Source organism: Microtus ochrogaster, chromosome 15 (genome assembly GCF_000317375.1).
Source record: "Microtus ochrogaster isolate Prairie Vole_2 chromosome 15, MicOch1.0, whole genome shotgun sequence".
NCBI classification, from domain to species: Eukaryota; Metazoa; Chordata; class Mammalia; order Rodentia; family Cricetidae; genus Microtus; species Microtus ochrogaster.
Genome location: NC_022017.1, coordinates 13,966,172 through 13,971,539, shown reverse-complemented (window position 1 = coordinate 13,971,539; position 5,368 = coordinate 13,966,172).

Genomic DNA, 5,368 nt, shown 5'->3' with positions numbered 1-5,368 from the left:
TTTTTTTTTTGGTTTTTCGAGACAGGGTTTCTCTGTGTCTTTGGAGCCTGTCCTGGAACTAGCTGGCCTCCAATTCACAGAGATCTGCCTGCCATTGACTCCCGAGTGCTGGGATTAAAGGCGTGTGCCACCACCGGCTGGCCAATTATAACTTTTTAAAGAAGATTTTTTTGTTTTTTGTTTTTGGAGACAGGGTTTCTCTGTGTAACCCTGTGTAAGTTCTGGATGTTCTGGAACTCACTTTGTAGACTAGGCTGGCCTCAAACTCACAGAGATCCACCTGCCTTTGCTTCCTGAGTGCTGAGATTAAAGGTGTGTGCCACCACCACCTGTTAAAGATTTTTTTAAAAAAAATTTTACCTGTTTGAGTGTGTGAGCCTACATGATGTAAATACACCTCATTCATGCAGTGTCTTCGGAAGCCAGAAGGCAACATCAGAGTCCCTAGAACTGGAATTACAGGCATTGTAATTGTCTTGTGGTTGCTGGGAAGCAAACCCGGGTCCTCTGCAAGAGCAACGGAGCTCTTAACCACTGAGCCAGCTCTCCAGCCTGTGGTCCTAAGTTCCCATGGCTGGCTTTATGACTTCCTGCAATGGGAGGTTCGATGTACTGCCTTCAGAAGGGAAGCGCTTTGTCAGGTGGTTATCTCCTTAGGCAGCCTTTCCTTTTGTGTCTGCTATCCCTGTTGCTTCTGATAAGTTATTTGGTGTTCCCAATAATCCTCCTTCCCCCACTCCTTTGAAGGGCTTCTCTTCTCCAGTGGGCAGGTCTTGCAGAGTCTTGTTTGATTGTTTTCTGTCTCCAGCGCAGAGGTCGAAGCTTCTATTGGTACTTTCCCAGAAGAACATCCTACTCTTTTTTTAAAAAGGAATTTATTATTATTATTAATTTTTTGTTTTGTTTTGCTTTTCAAGACAGAGCTATTTCTCTGTGTAAGTTCTGGCTGTCCTGAAGAACACTGACTTTTTTTATTTGTTTGCTTTGTTTTTTTGTTTTTCAAGACAGGGTTTTTCTGTGTAGCTCTGGCTGTCCTGGAACTCATTCTATAGACCAGGCTGGCCTTGAACTCAGAGATCCACCTGCCTCTGCCTCCAGAGTTCTGGGATTAAAGGCATGCACCACTATGCCTGGACTCCCTTGTTAAGTTTTTAGTGTCTCCTTAGCTGCTGACCCCTGAGACGAACTGGCACTGGCTTGGAATGAGCTTCAGCGTGTCTTCAGACAGCCTGACCCTCCTTTGCAATAGAGTTTCCTTATGGGGAAGAGGGTGGCGCGAGAGGAGGGATGGGAGGGGGAATTGTAGCTGGTATGTAAAATAAATTTTAAAAAGTAAAGAATTAATTAAAAGAATTTCCTTACATACATAGACAACATAATGCTAACCTCTGAGTGTTTTACAGGTTAAAAAATCTAAAAGAGGTGTGTGTGTTTGTGTGTATGTTGTTTACACTGGGCAGGGATGCACACGTGGAACTCATACAACCTCAGCTGTAGTTCTTCAAGTGTCCATGTTCTTTTGCTGTTGCCACAGGGTCTCTCTCAGTGGTCTGGAACTCACTTAGTAGGCTAGGCTGGCTAGCCAGCGGGCCCCAAGGAACTGCCAGGCTCCATCTCCCTGGTACTGGCATCATAGTGCATGCCACCATGCCCAACTTTTTCATGTGAGTTCTAGGGCTCAAAGTGCTGAGTCCTTGAACGGCTCCAGAGACAAGACCTAACTGGGAGTTGACAGGATGAAGAGAAACACATCGTGTCTTAGCTACTTTTCTATTTCTGTGATAAGACACGATGCATGACCAAGGCAATTTATAAAAGAAATTAACTGGAGTTAGGCTTCCGGAGGTGGCAAAGCAAAGGCCTGGCGGAACAGCAGCTGAGAACTCACATCTTTATCCACAAGGGGGAGGCAGAGAGCACACAGGGGAAGGCGTGAATCTGTTGAAACCTCAAAGCCCACCCCCGGGGACACATCTCCTCTAACAAGGCCACACCTCCTAATTATTTTCAAACAGTTTCACCTACTGGTGATCAAGTATTCAAACAAATGAGTCAGGGGGCCATTCTTGTTCACACCACCACATTAACCAAACAAACAAAACATCCAAAGAAAGTTAAAGATAACCCCAAGAAGCTGAAGGATCTCAGTATATCAGCACACCTCACCTCACAACTGCACAACATTCAAATGACCTGCTTGCCAGAATACTGAATGTTGTTCTGACCACAGGGGTATCATTGCCCTGGAGGAGGGAGAGAAGGGAGGAACGCCAGGGTGGAAGAGAGCCATGTCCTCCCCTTCTACCTGCAGTATGAAGTTCCCATTCAGAGATTCTCACCCCCTGAGCCAGGTAATTTAACTGGTGACTTTAGCAAAGAATAGGGTTGAGTTGCAGGAGGGGCATAAAGGGTCAGGGTAGGGTTTATTTTCCTCAATGAGCCTTGCAAAACCATGTTATACCTGTGTGTTTAGACATTATATATTGGGGACAGGCAGTGGTGGCACATGTCTTTAATCCCAGCACTCGGGAGGCAGAGACAGGTGATCTCTGTGAGTTCGAGACCAGCCCAGTCTACAAAAGAAAAAAAAAAGAAAAGAAATAAATTATATTTTGGGGCTGGAGAGATGGTTCAGGGATTAAGAGCACTGTCTGTTCTTCCAGAGGACATGGGTTCAATTCCCAGCACTCACATGGCAGCCCCAGGATGTCTAACACACATGGCATACATACACACATATATAGGCAGAATACCCATAAAATAAAGGTAGAAATTACATATCTATAGTAATACGAGAGTACAGATTATACACATGTAAATTTGCTTCCAAAGTGGACACCAAAAAAAAAAATGCCCCCTAAAAACAATACGATATAACCTACAAGGGAAGGAAGTGGTGGAGGAACCCTGGGCAACTGTCTTTGGACAGTTGTGAGGAGAAGCGTCGCTGGGCTGATGGACTGGCCGGGAGGCTCCTAGGATCGCTGAGGGCAGACAGAAGCATGGCTGAACTGTGTGCTCCCACAGCGGAAGGGAGTGTGATGACCAGGTAGGGGAAGGAAGAAGGTTAAGTCAGACGCTGGGTATGAGGGAATCAGAGAGGATCCCTGCCCCTTTGCCTGTCTCTCCAGCCCCCAGGGCCAGCTTTCTGGTGTGTGACCAGTGCCACTCTGCAGGCTGCACAGCTAGATGGACCTGGCAGCCATTTTTCTGCTCTGATGTCAGAATATTTACACTGGCTGTTGAGGGAGGGGCTTAATGTTTTCATCTTGCACTGGACCCATCCTACAAGGTGGCGCACGCCTTTAACCAACCTCAGCACTCTGGAGGCAGAGAGACAGGTGGATCTCTGTGAGTACGAGGCCAGCCTGGTGTACAAAGCAAGTTCCAGGACAGCCAGGGCTACACAGAGAAATCCTGTGTCGAAAACAAAACAAAAACAAACAAAAATCTATACCTCACTGTTCCCTGGTGGATCCACCTGGAATCCCCAACCTTTTCAGACAGAATATCCAGCCTGAGGGAAGCACCCCCTTTTCCCAGGCTGCAGCCCCACCCCTGCTCCTGTTTCGCCCTTCTCTAACCTGGCTTGGGAAACTGATGCAGGCAGACCCGAGGCCCTCCCTCCACTCCCAGTCCCCAGTCTCTGCCGCCTTCGGGCCGCCCCAAGGGCTAGGTAGCTTCACCCTATCCCACTGATAGTCCTGCCTGGAGCTTCCACCTCTGCTACACTGTCAGATTCCCTGGGACCCCTCTCACCCCGTTCTTGGTTCATTGAAGTCTCTATGGTTACTAGTGACTCCATCTTTGGATGAACTGAAGCCTCCCTCAACCTCCCACCACAGCCTTGACTTGCTGTGATTTGTTTCAGCCCGAGACTGGTCTTCAACAAGGCGGGGCGGGGGCAGATGGAGAGCAACACAGCCGCCAGAGGCGAGACTGTTACTAGAGAGCCAGCCACCCGCTGGAAAACCAGAGTAATTATCTTCAACAAAAAACACAGGTCCCTGGACCAAGACAGGCGCCCACAGTGCCTCTCTAGAGCCTTCCAGGGCAGCAGACCCCATTCTGACCACCAGGTGGCGCTAAGTCCCCAGGTGACTGGCTGCCTGACGCGCTCCCCAGCTTCTCTGCTGGAGAGAGCTGAAGCAGGCAAGAACCAGAATTTGCCAGAATGTAGCAGAAACACCAAAGTCCACTATTGGACTTTAGGCTTTCCTGGCAGGCCAGTCCTTTCCTAAGGGAGGGAGGCCTTGGAGAGGAAAACGGGAAAGAAACGACTCAGTCAGGCGACCTCCTCCCTACCTTTTGCTAAATGCAGGTTTATGTATATACGCGCGTAGTCTCAATTTCACAAATGAGGGAACAGAGGCACAGAGAGCTTAGCTTAGCCCGTTCATGCTGAGCTCCCTAGCACCCCAGAAGAGGTGGGATGCTAACAGCCTCTTCTTGCAGGAAACGGAAGCTCAGAGACGGAGTGTCTGCTGATAAGAGTTTGAGCCCGACTCCACATACCACCGCCAGCCCTGAAATTCAGATGCGACACTATGAAGTATCCAGAGTCACTGTCCCTCACCATACAAATGAGGGAATTCAGGCCCAGAAAGGGGACTAATTTATCTCTGGGTGGTGCAGAGGCAAGATGGGAGCTAATGGCTTCAGACCCGTGTACTTCCTTTTCCCCTTGTGATGTCTCTTAAACAAATGTATGTATGTATATGTGTATATACGTGTGTGTACACAATTAAAATATATATTAAAATTTATGTGTTTGTGCATGTGCCTCCTTGTATGTTCACCATGCATGTGTAGTGCTCAAAGAGACCAGAAAAGGGTATTGGATCCTCTGGAACTGGAATTATAAACATCTCTGAGCCCGATGTGGGTCCTGGGAACCAAAACTGGGTCCTCTACAAGCGCAGCAAGTGTTTTTTTGGTTGTGAGCCTCGCCTTTAACAGCCAAGCCATCTCTCCAGTCCCGGTCTCTTATTTATCTATTTAATTATTCGGGGTGGGCACAACTACACACACGTTAGCAAACCACCTTTAAGGGGTCAGTTTTCTCCCTCTGCCATTGCACCCAGGCAGGCTTGGAGGTGAGCATCTCTGCCTACAGAGCCATCTCACCAGCCCTGCGATGTCTCTCCCTGTCCCTCAACCTCCAGGGTCCTTGTGGCCCTCCTTGATCTGCCACCTGCCCTAACTCACCTGCTCCAGCCCTCTCCATAGGCCTTCCTACAGCCCATGACGCCAAGTCCCTGCACAGGGCTGGAGTGTGTGTGGTGGCTACTTTTGTCAGCTTGACCATGTCTGGAATTAAATAAAACCCAAGCGCGGTGAAGGATTTTTCTTAATTAAATCAGGTGAA